General features: G+C 38.2%; 1 long non-coding RNA gene across 2 annotated transcripts in view; it reads right to left on the reverse strand.

Annotated features, from left to right (window-relative positions):
• LOC110082163 (uncharacterized) overlaps positions 1-14,657 on the reverse strand; it is a 121,496-nt gene that overhangs the window by 82,342 nt on the left and 24,497 nt on the right. For both annotated transcript variants that reach the window (XR_013537277.1, XR_012088357.2), the window contains exon 2: positions 11,803-11,865. This is a non-coding gene — a long non-coding RNA (uncharacterized LOC110082163). The remainder of the gene's footprint in view (positions 1-11,802; positions 11,866-14,657) is intronic.

Below are 14,657 nucleotides of genomic sequence, written 5' to 3' on the forward strand. Positions count from 1 at the left end.
TTGATACTTGTTTTGTTAATTCCTATTTTACACATGCCAACGTTGTTCAGAAATAGAGAATACAGAATCATTTTACTAGTGCATTAATTCATATATGGGATAAATATGTATTTGTTCCTCCAATATGCCCACTATGCCCTTTTTTTGAACATCCTCATCTTTAATTTCAAGACAAAATGCATAATATACAACTGGCAAGAAACTGGAATTTATAGGATTAGAGATTTAAATATAAGAGAAAATTTCAACAGGACAGTTAAAAGAAAAACCCACTAAAATAAAAACGAATTGTCTCCAATTATTTCAAATGTAAAAAATTTGCAACTCAAGTGTTTAATAACACAGATTCTATTAGAGCACCTATAATCACTGAAAACTATTGTATTGAATAATATTTTAATAAAAAGAAGATTAATCTCAGTAATTTGTAAGAATCTTATTAATGACGAATACAGTATAGTGTAGTAATAATATGGGAAATGAACCTAAATATTAATATACAGTACCAGAATAGTATTGGAGAAATTTTAGAACTATGCAGCCTTAAAAATCAGTATCAGCCAGATCTAAGGGTTTGTAGATGGCAAGTGTGCCCTGAAAAACTTCATGAAACTTCATAAAATTATTACGGAGATCTCCGACAGGGTTGGAGAAATTGTGGCTCAAAAAGATTGGTGGCAATCCTTGAAGGGGTTGTGAGAAACGAAATTGCTAGAATTAGAAAAAAATGCTCATGGACTCTCTTTTTGGAGATATTTGAATGAGTAGTAGCTGTGATGAAAAAACTAACTACTACTCACTTTTGATTGACAAGAGGAGAAATGGAGAAATAAAGGAAGACACGTGATTCTGTGAATAATTGTGTTCAGATTTGGTGCCCTTGATTGGTATTTGGTTCATATTGTAACAGGGAGGATGAAGATTTGAAAAATTGGATGGATTTCTGGAATGATACCTGGATTAATAGACTACAAGAACGGACTGTATCATTCACAGAAATAAATGTATTGTCATAATTTCATAATTGCAGATGAAACTGGGTTATAAGCCTTTATATTACAACCCCTTTTACTGTTTTTGTTCTTTCCAACAACTGTCAACAAAGGAGAGGGAAAAAGAATGGGTGCTACAAAAAGTCCCACAGAATGCTTTCCTGCATCATTAAATGAGTGGTGGTGGTACAGTGGGGGGGGGGGGGGAATAGTGCTGCTGCTCATTAGGGAGGTGGTCAGGTGACTGTAGTGACTGGTATATTGCATTGTCTGACTGGCAGTGGATCTCCAGGGTTTCAAAGGGCAGAATTCCCTCCTAGCCCTATCATGAATTCCCTTCTATTCCTGGTAGTCTACCATCAAAGCACTACCCAGGCCCAGCCCTGCTTAGCTTCTGAAGCCTTCAAAAATAGACAAGCAGGCAAGATCAAAAGCACACAAAATCAGGCATATTTAGGGTGTCACATTGGCACTGAAATGTCAGTGACTAATTGGAAGAGGTACAGTCCAATACACATTGGGCAAACTAGAGCTTTTTATTTTCACCAGGTGAAAATTAAATGTTCACATTCAGCTGGCAGGGTGTAAATAACATCTGCAAAATAATTAAACTGATTCCCCATTCATACAGAAAAACTTCCTTTATTCAATATATCTGTTAGAGGTGTTCATTCAGCTTGGAGAATAATAAGAAGTCTAACATTTATTATTCAAATTGCTTCATATTAAAATTGGGTATTGAGAAATGTTTCATTTACAATTCTAAAAACTTTTAAAAATTCAGATATAAAAATTTAAATAAGATTAAAGATTACAAATTAAAATATCCACCCTGGCTACATTCTTCCTCTTGCCCTGCATCTGGTGCTACCAAAGTTTAGGAGGCATTTAGAGAATCTGTTGTGTTCTTTTTCTCTTGGCCGATGGATATCATCTTTATTTTTTGTAGGTTAATGTCAATGAAATCAGTCTTCTATAACCTGTTGCCCCCCCAGTTAAGCTGAGCTAGAACTCCCATCATTCCCAGACAGCACCACCATTGTCCATGTTGTCTGTGGTGGAAGTTTTAGCCCAACACTTCTGGAGGGGATTGGATACTCATACTTTGAATGTAAGACATATTATTCTAAGACCAATGATAAACATATTTTCATGGTACATAGGGCAAGCAAAAAAGTGTCTGAAAACAGAAGTAATTTAGTGTAACCGCTCTTTGTTGCCATAGCTGATGTCATCTGTTCTAATTTTAGTCTAATCAGTCCAGTTATTTAGCTCTCATGATACTTGAGAGGCCAACTCCACTTTGATTAGTAAGATTGCATTTTTGATATGGAAATCTCTGTGCTACATTATTTTTTTTCACAATGAATTCCAAATGGTGTCTTGTTTAGTCCCAAGATGACAAGAAGCCTTTCCAACACTGGGAGGTGAGGGATGAAAGAAGAAACCACTGAAATGCCATTGATTTCCAAGGGCTTTCAGCTATTTGTTAGGAGACTCAGAATGCTCAAAGGGACACACTTCTTTGCACTCTGCCTGTGGAACATGCTATGGGACTTGTTACAATGAGTGCTTCCAAATGGAGGGGATTTGGATCAAAAAATTAAAAGGCACTGTGCAGCTATTCCATCTTTTGTGTGCAGTCCTAAAAGGACTGAAAGAGTAATGATAAAATTCAGGATTACAACAAGGAGAAGACTTACTTATCTAGAGGCCCCCTCTCCCTGACATTCTATTAATGATGCAATGTCAGTGTACCCTCATCTGGAAATACTTCTTAAAGTCCATTTTTTAAATCCTGTACCTTTCTAAAATGTGTTCAAGCCCTTGTCAAAGGACAGAAGGGGTTCTTTTCTGAAAGTACAAGAAGTGTTTGTTTCTTCTTCTAGCAGTGCATAGAAAGCTTTGGAGGAATGTTTTCCTTCCCATTGAGATCTCATGGGAGGAGAGGACAAATAAGAAATCCCCAAGCGATTCTCCCACTTTTTCTTATCTCATCCACACATGTAGAAAAAGGTTCTACCACTACCAAATTCATAATGCCTGCCAGAGAACTTGAGAAATATATCACACCTTTTCACTACTGTAGTAGTTTGGAGAAGGGGTGTATATATGTATGAGAGAGCTACCTGCACAAGCTAGGGAAGAGGAAAGAAGTAGTAATGAAGGTAGAGGGTTGGTTGATAAGCCAGGCTGGTATTTGGAGACATAGATATTTGTTGCATTATAGAACCATCTGTAACTGTCTGGTACATTAAGGAACTGTAGGCCACATCTAAGAAGCAATTTGCATGTAATAGCTAGCAACTTAATATCTTACAGTGCTCCAGATCATATGATGATGAGGTTCTGGCTGCTTTCATCATAGAGAATCTTCAGTACCTTCTCCTATGTGCTACCAGACAAAGAATGTACCATGCTTTGCCATCATTTGTACCATCATTTCCTTAACCTTGCAAATGCTAAATGACCACGTAAGTTTAATTTGCAACAGATATTGTCTACCCTTGTAAGGCTTCAGTTCTCTGGTGAGGCAACATCTTGCCACCATATGATTATTCGGAAAAAGCTTCATGTTGGTTTACTGGGAGCTGTCCATAGTACTGATCCATCCTACAGTTCCACAAACATGGGATGATTCTGTTTATTTTAAACATTTTTAAAAATGCGCTATATCTGAAGATTTGAGCATGGGGCACAATCAAGAGAAGTTTTAAACTATTTTAAATTTCAAACAATATTTCAACAATTTAGTTCAACAGAAATAAACAAAAACTACAAATCAACAGACCAAAAACAAAGATGTGTTCAATAAACCACCAACATTTGTGTGAACAGCTAAGTTTCAACTTGTAACTGAATCAAGGCCAACCAGTCAGACCACCAAGGAGAAATCACAGGGCCTTATAGGTAGGAAGGCCTTCTCTTATGTCTGCACTTGATTATTACTCCCAGCAGTGAAGAAGGCACTTCTTGGCAGATATTAATGATCAGGTATACCACAGAAGTGAGTACACCCACTCACATTTCATAAATATTTTAATATATCCTTTCATGTGACAACACTGAAGAAATGATGCTTGGCTACAATGTAAAGCAATGAGCATACAGCTTGTATAACAGTGCAAATGTGCTATCCCCTCAAAATAACACAACATACATCCCTAAGTGACAATGTCCAAATTGGGCCCGAGTAGCCATTTTCCCTCCCTGGTGTCATGAGACCTGTTAGTTTTGCATGTCTCAGGTGTGAAGGGGCAGCAGGTGTTATCGCTCTCACTCTCTCAGACTGGTAACTGGAAGTTCCACATGGCACCTCATGGCAATGAGCTATCTGAAGATCTGAAAAAAATGAATTTTTGCTCTACATAAAGATTGCCAAAATCCTGCAACTGAGCTGCAGCACAGTGGCCAAGACCATACAGCAGTTTAACAGGACAGGTTCCACTCAGAACAGGCCTCGCCATGGTTGACCAAAGAACGTGAGTGCCTGTGCTCAGTGTCATATCCAGAGGTTGGCTTTGGGAAATAGATGTATGAGTGGTGCTAGCATTGCTGCAGAGGTTGAAGGGGTGGGGGTTAGCCTGTCAGTGCTCAGATCATACACTGCACACTGCATCAAATTGGTCTCCAGAGCTGTCAGCCCAGAAGGAAACATCTTCTAAAGATGATGCACAAGAAAGCCTGCATAGAGTTTGCTGCAGACAAGCAGACTAAGGACATGGATTTCTAGAACCATGCCCTGTGGTCTGATGAGACCAAGATAAACTTATTTGGTTCAGATGGTGTCAAGCGAGTGTGGCAGCAACCAGGTGAGGAGTACAAAGACAAGTGGGTCGTGCCTATAGTCAAGCATGGTGGTGGGAGTGTCATGGTCTGGGGCTGTGTGCACAGCCAGCACTGGGGAGCTACAGTTCATTGAGGGAACCATGAATGGCAACATGTACTGTGACATACTGGAACAGAGCATGATCCCCTCCCTTCGGAGACCGGGGTGTATGGCAATATTCCAACATGATAATGACCCCAAACACACCTGCAAAACTACCAGTACCTTGCTAAAGAAGCTAAGAGTAAAGGTGATGGACTGGCAAAGCATGTCTCCAGACCTAAACCCAATTGAGCATCTGTGGGGCATCCTGAAGGTGGAGATGTGCAAGGTCTCTAACATCCACCAGTTCTATGATGTCATCATGGAGGAGTGGAAGAGGACTCCAGTGGCAACTTGTGAAGCTTTGGTGAACTCTATGCTCAAGAGGGTTAAGGCAGTGCTGGAAAATAATGGTGGCCACACAAAATATTGACACTTTGTGCCCAATTTGGAAATTGTCACTTACGGGTGTACTCACTTTTATTGCCAGTGGTTTAGACATTAATGGCAATGTGTTGCGTTATTTTGAGGGGACAGCACATTTACACTGTTATACAAGCTGTATACTCACTTCTTTACATTGTAGCCGAGTGTCATTTCTTCAGTGTTGTCACATGAAAAGATATACTAAAACATTTATGAAATGTGAGGGCACGTACTGTGATATACTGTAGATCTACAGTATATAAGAAGGGATGCTCACTCAGGCATTGAAGTTCCAAGCCATTTAGGTATCTGAATGTCATCATCAGCACCATAAATTTGGACTAGAATTATATTGCCAGCTAGTGCAATTCCTTTAAAACCCAAGCAATAGGGTTTCTATACTACGTGTTTCAAGCAATTATCTAGCTACTACATGACTCCCCATAACCTAATTGGATATAAGTCCACCTAAGCCTTTCCCCAACCCTGTCTATCCAGCTGATCATTGCTGGTTAAGACTGGTGGGAATTGCAACCCATAACATCTGGAAAGAGTCAAGTTAGGAAATGCAGGTCTGACCAATTCAACCTTACTTAACATAACTTTGCCCACTGTGACTACTGGACAATTTGCTGTGCCTGATGGAACACTTGCTAGACAAGACCAGTATCCTACAAAGCTTCTGCTAAGTGAAAAATCCCTCCAGTAAAATAAGGTGAGAACAAGTCATCTACACTGTCACTGGTGTTATGTTGTAGGTGCCAATTTCCATGATGAAAATCTATTATCTTCTTGCCAACAGTAATGCTTCTGTCTACAGTACAATTCCGCATTACTGTGCAATCGGACTTTTTGTTCAGTGAAAGTTGAACAGGATAGTGAACCAAGATTCCAGTAAACCTATAAATAAGTCCAACCCCATTCCCCATGATTCCAGGGTTTTCACAAACAAAACAGGTAACATTAGCAGAGAATACACGAAGATTCTGAAATAAAAGAAGGGGCATGGGAAGAATGTCTTGGAGCAGTCAGATACATTTTTATGGTAAATATAACAAAAATATATTACATACAAAAGAATCTACATTATAGAAGACTAGACCTAGCCCAGTAATTTCAGTAAAAAGAGATAACATCTATAGTGATTTCTTCATTTGAGACAATTTGTCATTGTCTAAGGATATGAAGAAGTCCCATAAAAGTACTCAATTCTCTTTGTTAGAAATTGCTAACTTATATGAGATTTATCTTCTCTAGCATGAGGTAGTGTTTTTTCCATCTCATCAAGACTTCTGTAATTTGCACAAAATGTCACTGGGCAAACTACTGTAGAGTCTTTTCTTCTTGTGAAACTAAGCACAGAGAGAGAGAGAGCAAGCTCAGAAGGCTGACTGCTCGCAATGACACAACCCACCTAATGCTTCTTCTTTTTAACAATAAACAAAATAAAGGAGCAGTTTCATTTTGCACATACAAAATATTCTGCAAATTCTCCCCAACTCTGACCTCCCCTCAAATGTTTGTTGTCACAGGCAAGAAGAATTTGTTTCTACTTTCTCATTAGATGTGCAAGGACAAAACAATCAAGGTTAGGAGTAAGAACTGTACAGTACAGTACTATAGTCCTTATCCCTATATTAATGGAACAGTGTTTGCTCACCTTCAGTCCTTTGTTTCCCCCCACTCTTCCTTTATTATCCTGTACATTCTATGTACTCAGACTCAAATCTCCTCGGGTTGGTTGGTTGGTTTCTTCATGAATCACTATATAGTGCTTCGTAAACAAGAACTTTAAAAAGTCGCATTTTTGAATCACAGTTCCCAGAACCTATCAGCAAGCCTGGTAGTGCAGTTCAAAAAAGTTGACTTTCCCAAGCATTGTTTATAAATGGGGATGGAATTCATATACTATACAAGGTACTGGGTACCTCTATTTGCAGTAGGACAATGAGAATGTCAAAGGTCTGTCTATGGCATTTGTATTGTGAACAACTGTTTCACAAAATCAAGTCACCACTGTGGTTACACATATCTTTATGTGTGTATGTATGTGCAGGGTTTTCTTCTGCCCCCTCCCCCACATCACCCTGTACAATGACAAGGAGGTTTAAACCTGCTTCCCTTGACTACCGAGATCTATAGATTACTGTAGGGTATGAGATGGAGGTGAATGGTTCTCTCAACTCCCAATAACTGGAGAACTGTAACCAGGGTGGAACAATTGGGACTTTACTCCAAGCATCAACATTAAGAGGACATCAAAACCTAGAGGTGACTCTAGTCATAAGTATTAGGAAAATAAATGGCAACACACCCCTCAGATCTTTGCATGTGCTTTTTTGGTGTGTGTGTGTAAACTTTTTCTTCTGAGGGACCTCACATTCCCCTCTTCCTTTTTCATCAGTGCCCTGCACAGGGTAAGAGGGGATGGAAAAAACATCCTGCTTGCCCTGAAGCCAAGATGGCTCTTTGTAGCTTTCCCCAACAGCATTCCCTAGCGATACTGATATTTTATCCTTGAAAAATTAGCCTGATGAATTTTTCAAATTATCTAGAAAATAGTGAGGGGAACTTGGAAGGGGGAGGTCCTTTCCATTGCACACCTTTTCAGCTGGTCTTGTGAACTGCTTCCACTGATCACCTGAAACAGTGTAAGTGTTCTAATGCATAGTTGTCGTTTCACCTATGTTATTTACTACTCATCATTTGCAGTTATTGAAGGATGAACATGACTGTGTGAATTCTCCCTAAATTAATGACTTTTTGGGAAACAGAAATTCTGCTAATAAAGTCAGAGACGTGCAAAATGAGTACACAGTTTATTAGATCTCTTGCTGTTGCCTTCTATGTAAAAATTTAATATTACATACTAGGATGGGGCAAAATTTACTGTTAGACAGGATAAGGTTCTTGTTAGAATTATCCAAATTAACATCCTTTTTCAACATAACAGTTTTTTTATCTCTAGATAGAGCAAGAATTGAAATAACAATGGCAGTACCAAATAATTCGCATAATGAAGCTATTTTTGAAGGTTCCATACAGAATATGAAATAGCACGGTCTAACCAAATACGGGATACGTTAGATACCACTTTTGTGAAATGCCTGTAGATTTGTTGTGGTACAGCAAAAAGGACAATGTTAAGCATGTGCTATTATTCCAGGTGAAAGATAATCAACATTTTTCTGTGATGAAGCTTAGAATATAGGTGATGGTAACACAAAAACTGTTAGATTCTTCTTAGATGAGATCCACTAGTGCCAGTGAATCAATATCTTTTCTTAGGGTCTTGGTATTCAAGAGGCAAATTCAGTTTTGCTCATTTTAAAGCAAACATGGAGGAAAGGACAAAACAACCACAGCACACTCATATGATTTTAAAGCTGAATATGGCATGTTTATGGTATGTGTGTTAAGATAATATTACATTGAAAAATGCAAAGTATTTATGGATATACAATCAATAATCAAACATAAAAAAATCTTTTACTTCTTCAGGGCATAAAAGGAGAAAGGGCATAACATACAACAGAGTGTAATTTTTTAAAATTTTACAAAGGAATTTGCTAAAAGCATGATATACTATATTTTAAAACAAATAAACAAATGTGAAGAAACAGGGACTTTATCTTTTAGCTCCCTAACACCCCCCCAGTTATAATGTATCTGAAAAATAATTTACCTATTTACATGCTATATAAGTGTAATTTCTTTTAATGCTACAATCATTTATTTCTTAAACACAGTTCCTACCTCCAATCTCAACAATAACTGGTTCCAATTTTAAAGTATCTGTCTTGGTGACATTCGACTACATTCTATTTCCCTTTCTTTTTTTTCCTTTCATACATATTTTCACAGAGCAAATAACAAACATAAAATCCCATCTTTACTGGTGTAATGAGTGCTCTGTGACACAGAGCATGTTCAGCTGCATTTATCCCCATTTCGAACGCATTTATTACTATGAGATTAGTAATCCTAACTCATGTATATTCTATCTACAAAGACTATATGTAATTTTTTAAAAACCCACTCACTACATTAAGATCTTCAGGAGCTAATGAGTTAAAGATAAGCGGCATTAACAAAGGAAAGCAATCTTTCTTTGTTTCCTATAGAACATAGGTTTTCAGCAATAGGTGTGTCATTCAGGCATAACATGAAATTTCTAGATTTAGTTATTTCTCTGCTCTGCAAAATTCTGTATACACTTGTGGGGGTGGGAAAGTAGCAAAAGGTACTATATACTTAATTTTAGCACCCTTTATCCTTTATAAATTTATTTTTAATGGTTAGATTTTATTTTGAACAAACACACACTCCATTTTGCATATGCTTAGAATGCAAAATATCACAAAGGCATACAGAGTTCCATCGCAAGTCTCTGCAAGGATGATGCTACTATAATACAGCCCTAATAAAAATTGTATTAGAACTTTCAATAGTTCTTACATTATGTCAAGACTTCACCTACACATCCTAGGGCATTATACTCTATGAATTCAGAATCAGGTGAAATATTTGTTTGTTTATTGCATCAAATGAATAGAGATTTTCAATGAACAGTCATTAGTTACTTAAAACCCAGTTCTTCCCTACCCTGAAGGGTATCATTGAACCTTTGTGAGTGTGACCATTTCTTCAGAAACAATGTGATAATTCTAGGAGTAAAGTTTTAGGCATACAATGAGGTAACTTTAAGGTCCATAATTTTTAAATAATCCACAATATCAATATCAAAATTTTACACAACTGTAGAACACAACAAAGTTTCAAATTTGCTGGCTGCCTCAAAAACAAATATCATAATGTTTCTAATCCTGCTTTGGAACTTATCAACAAACGGCAGCATTGACTTCACCATATGCAGTACTGTACAGGCAAATAACCTATATTATTCTATTTTCTATTGTAGTTTTATCCCAACAGATAATTTTTAACCTGTGTTATTCTTGCAATTTCAGTCCAGAACAACAAAACTGCTTAATAAAAATACCATCCGAGCATTATGAATTCATGCTTAATTTAAGTGTCAATGAAACACATAATACGGAACTTCTTGACCATTTTGTAAGAGGTGCATATTTTATTGCTGGATATACATATGTAAATAGTTCACCTTCAGGGCAGTTCTGTATACTATGTCTTGTACGTCTTCCTCAGATTCAGCAATATTACATTTCCATGCCTCTGTTACACCACTAGTCTTGACTCAACACTACTGGAATGTTATAGATACAAACTGCAAATCTAGCAAAATGTGCACAGTTGAACAAAGCGGAGACAGCTTTAAGAGGTCAGAACTCTCTGGTGCTTAACAACAATGCAACTTAAAAATATAAAACAACATCCAAGTATAGAATACGTTTGTTGTGATAACAAGGGATCATTTTTTACTGAGAAGCATCAAGACAGTTTACACTTATCAATGCTTAAAGGGAAAGGAGATGTTTGAATGAGCTGAACAAACAGATACAGTGGTTTCTTTTTTGAACAGCAAGCTTATGGTTCTAATTAGCCATATTTGAAGACTGCATAATTCAAATATATTTCTGTATGACTAACTCAGACATCACCTTAAAAGAAAGAATGGAACCTAGGTCTTGTAATTTCTTTCTGCTTTGCATCTACTATACATTCCTAGAGCAAAATGCAAGCAAGCATGCTTTAACACAAAAGGAATAAGAGAAAGCAGTAGACCTTGCTTTACATTGTGGCATTCTTTGCAACAAAAGACAAGTGTTTACAGCCTGCATAGGAACAGAAATTGCTCTGTTCTTTTCAAAGAAGTTATGCTATTGCCCTGCACAGTCCTAAAGTTGGCTGTATTATTCTGTTGCTGCAAGGGGATGGAATGAGTCATGGAAACAGTAGCAATGTTTTAAAACATGTCTCTTGACGATCTATCGGAAATACATTCCTCTACATTATAGAGCAAATGCATAAGACAATGCTGAAAACCCAGCTGTTCCAAAGTAAAAACGTTTACAGCTGCTGTTAGCCTTTCACCAAGCTTAACACCCCGCACCCCAAATCATGCAAATAACACTGTTGCAGTGAACAGTTTATTAGAAATTAGATCTCAGAACAAAAGTTTTTGTTTAGTCACACTAACATTTTTTCACAAATATGTAGTGGGTTGTAAAAAGGATACCATGAATTTTTTTTTGAACTTTTCCTTTTTTCCTTTTTTTAAAAACAAAGCCAACCTATCATCACCAATCACCAACCCTAAACAGTTGGGGGTGGGGGTGGGTTAATCAATTCTTGCCATGGATTCCGATCTCTCTGGAACAGCCACCAACAAAAAGAGTTGATTCCAGCTGAATGCAGGTTCTTAGGGTGGGTAGGGAAGACAAGGCAATTTCCATTTTGAGGCTTCACCAGACTATATGTGTCAAATGCTATAATACAGTGCAGGCTCTTTACCAGGCAAGGGGAGCATTATCCTGCCCCTTGCATTCTTAGCAAAATGCATGCACAAGACAGGAGACAGAAAGCACTTACCTCCTTGCAACAATGGTAACAAAAGAAAAGATGATCTGCATTTTGCTCCTCCTTAGCAAATTCCTGTGCAAAGAAAATGCGAAGATTCAAGTTCAGCTCAGGAACTGCACACACAGAAGCACTCCTGGTTAAGCCAGTACCTTCTTCCAGGCACCAGACTCAAAGCCTTCACAGCTACACGCCACCATCCCTCCATCTCTTCTGAAGCCCCCCCCCGCCCGCCCCCCCCACTCGCCCGCCCCAAGCTCTGCATCACAGCAGGCTACTGTAGCCAGGAGACAGAGGTGCTTAAATTAGAAAACCACTGCCAGAGGAAATAAACAGGAACCACAGCGACCCCCTCGACCCCAGCAGCCATCAAATCCGGGAAGATACAGTACACATCTGTTTCACGAGGCCTCTCGGGAGCTCCAACTCCAGCTACTTACCCTGTCTGCATTATTAATAGATGTTAATGGCTCCATTATATTGAAACGAAGAAGCCCTTCCCTTTCCTATAATATGAAAATCCAGAGGGTTTTTTTAAAAAAAAAAATCACAAGACAGGAACCATCTCAGTGGTCCTTCTATTAGAGCAAAGCCACATTCCAGCACCGCCATCCCATCTACATACGAAGAGAACTGCTGCCACCCCACCCTTCCAAAGACCAATTTGGCAGTCAGGGATTGATTTTCAAGGCAGCAAAACAGCTGCAATGAAGGAAACAAACAGGCAGACTTGCTGGCTACGTTTTTTTTTCCCCTCTCTCCAATAAATACAATTGTGTTCTTTTTATATGGATTGCTATATTCATCTAGAACCTTTTTTTCTTCCCCATATGAAAGCATAGGGAAACACCTTTGCTGCTACACTTGTTTTATGTATATGCTGCTTTAAAAAGGGGAGGGGAAACCCCAGTCTTTTCTGTAGCAGAAACAAAGAGTATTAGTTCAATTCAGAGACAAAAGCCTCCAACCCGTCTCTGATTTTGCTGATGTATAAAAGAGTGAGATCGTGAAGTATGCTTGGGTAGTTAGTGCCTGGATTTCCTAAGGAAAGGACACACCCTCCTTTACGTACATGTGGTGGTAGTGGTGGAGGAGACAGAGACACTTCAAAGTGTGCAGGAAAGTACATTCACACTCAAAGATACTAACCTAACCTGAGTATACTGTGAAGTCAGCCCTCGGGAATCAAGTGAGCCAAAGGTATCCAAACATCCTTTGATATCACTATAGAAAGCTATCTTACAGATACCCTGGACTGCTGTACTTCAGACACATCAGAAGAAGACAAGATTCTCTGGAAAAGACAATAATGTTGGGAAAGCTGGAAGGCAGCTGGAAAACAGGAAAACCAAATACGAGGTGGATTGACTCCTTAAAAGAGGCTGCAGCAGAGTGGATGAAGACTGGACATTTTGGAGAATGCTCATTCATAGGGTCGCCAAGGGTTGGGGGCAACTTGATGGCATGTTAACAACAACAACAGATAGAAGGAACTCACACTTATCAATGTCCTATTTTATACTCCTGGGGGATTTGCATAAATGATACAGCTTGATTGCTTGAGGACCTACAAGAGAGGGGCAGTTACAGTGGAAGATATTTCATAACATGTCTACTCATTAAATTGCCGCACGTGAGCATCTCTATCTCTTGAGAGTCACATTAAATGACTCCCAGCTAAATTTAGCTTTCTAGGACATGGGGCTGGCATTTTTTCCCTGAAAGCCATTTTATACAATCCAGAGAAGATAAAATGTTTTTTTTAACCAATTTTTTACATTTTTAAAAAACAACATTTTATTCTAAAGTCAGGCAACACATCTTCAACACATTTACGCTGAAGCTCTTCATAACAATAGCATAAGAGGCTTTAGAGTTGACCAACATATCTCTGCTGCAGATGCAAAATGCAGTTGGTTTGCCTACTTCTGGTGAATAAAGAGAAATGTCATTAGTCTTTCCAAGACAAAATGTAAAGCGACTGGCTATGTTGCCCATTGTCTCTACAGATTTTAGAGAACGCAGAAACAGGAAAGGCACAGGGATCGACTGTATTAAGTATATTGCAGACAGGCAGCCTCAGCATGATAGTTTTCATCTTGCTCTCTAATTATTTATCCAGATAAAGCCTGACTGCTGGAAAATTAGCTCTCAACAGGAGGTAACTGATCTGAAAGGTTCTTTTTGACTAAGAAATCATGAACTGCTGGTACTACCGAGGCCAGCAGCAACTCACTGCAAGGACTAACTTAAGACTCCATTGAAAATGAGTTAGTCTTCATTCACCTCCAGAAACGAAGCTAAGCATCTAAAGAAAAATAGGACAAAATCACTTGAAATCAGGTATTTAATAAAAAGCAAACCAATCTGGCTCCTTCAGAAGGTTTCAGAAAGCACAGAACAGAAGAAACATTCTGTTAATTTTTCTTTTGTAATTATTTGTGCATGCATTTCAATTTGCTATATACAACAAAGAAAAATTTCAATCCTGATTTATGTTTTTTTAAACATTAATTCGACAGTTAATATTTGTCCCCTTTTGTTACTTATATTTTCTTCACCAGAGAAGGTTTTGGCCCATGTTTTAGATCAAACACAGACATATGATGAATTTAAAAAGTAAAAGCTCTAGTAGAAAAAATGTAAGTAATTTTAATTCTTTGCTTTTAGATTTCCAAAGGTACAAACACGTTTATTTCCCCTGAATTCAGAAGCTACTGTATTGAAATTGAGTCATTTCCCCACACTGTTCCCCTTTCTCCCCACACATCTTACAGAGGGATGCTACAGTTACCCAAATTGTATGCTTCTCTTTCTCAATCTCTCTCTCTCTCTCTCTCTCTCTCTCTCACACACACACACACACA

The sequence above is a fragment of the Pogona vitticeps genome, chromosome 6 (genome assembly GCF_051106095.1).
Source record: "Pogona vitticeps strain Pit_001003342236 chromosome 6, PviZW2.1, whole genome shotgun sequence".
Lineage (NCBI taxonomy): Eukaryota > Metazoa > Chordata > Lepidosauria > Squamata > Agamidae > Pogona > Pogona vitticeps.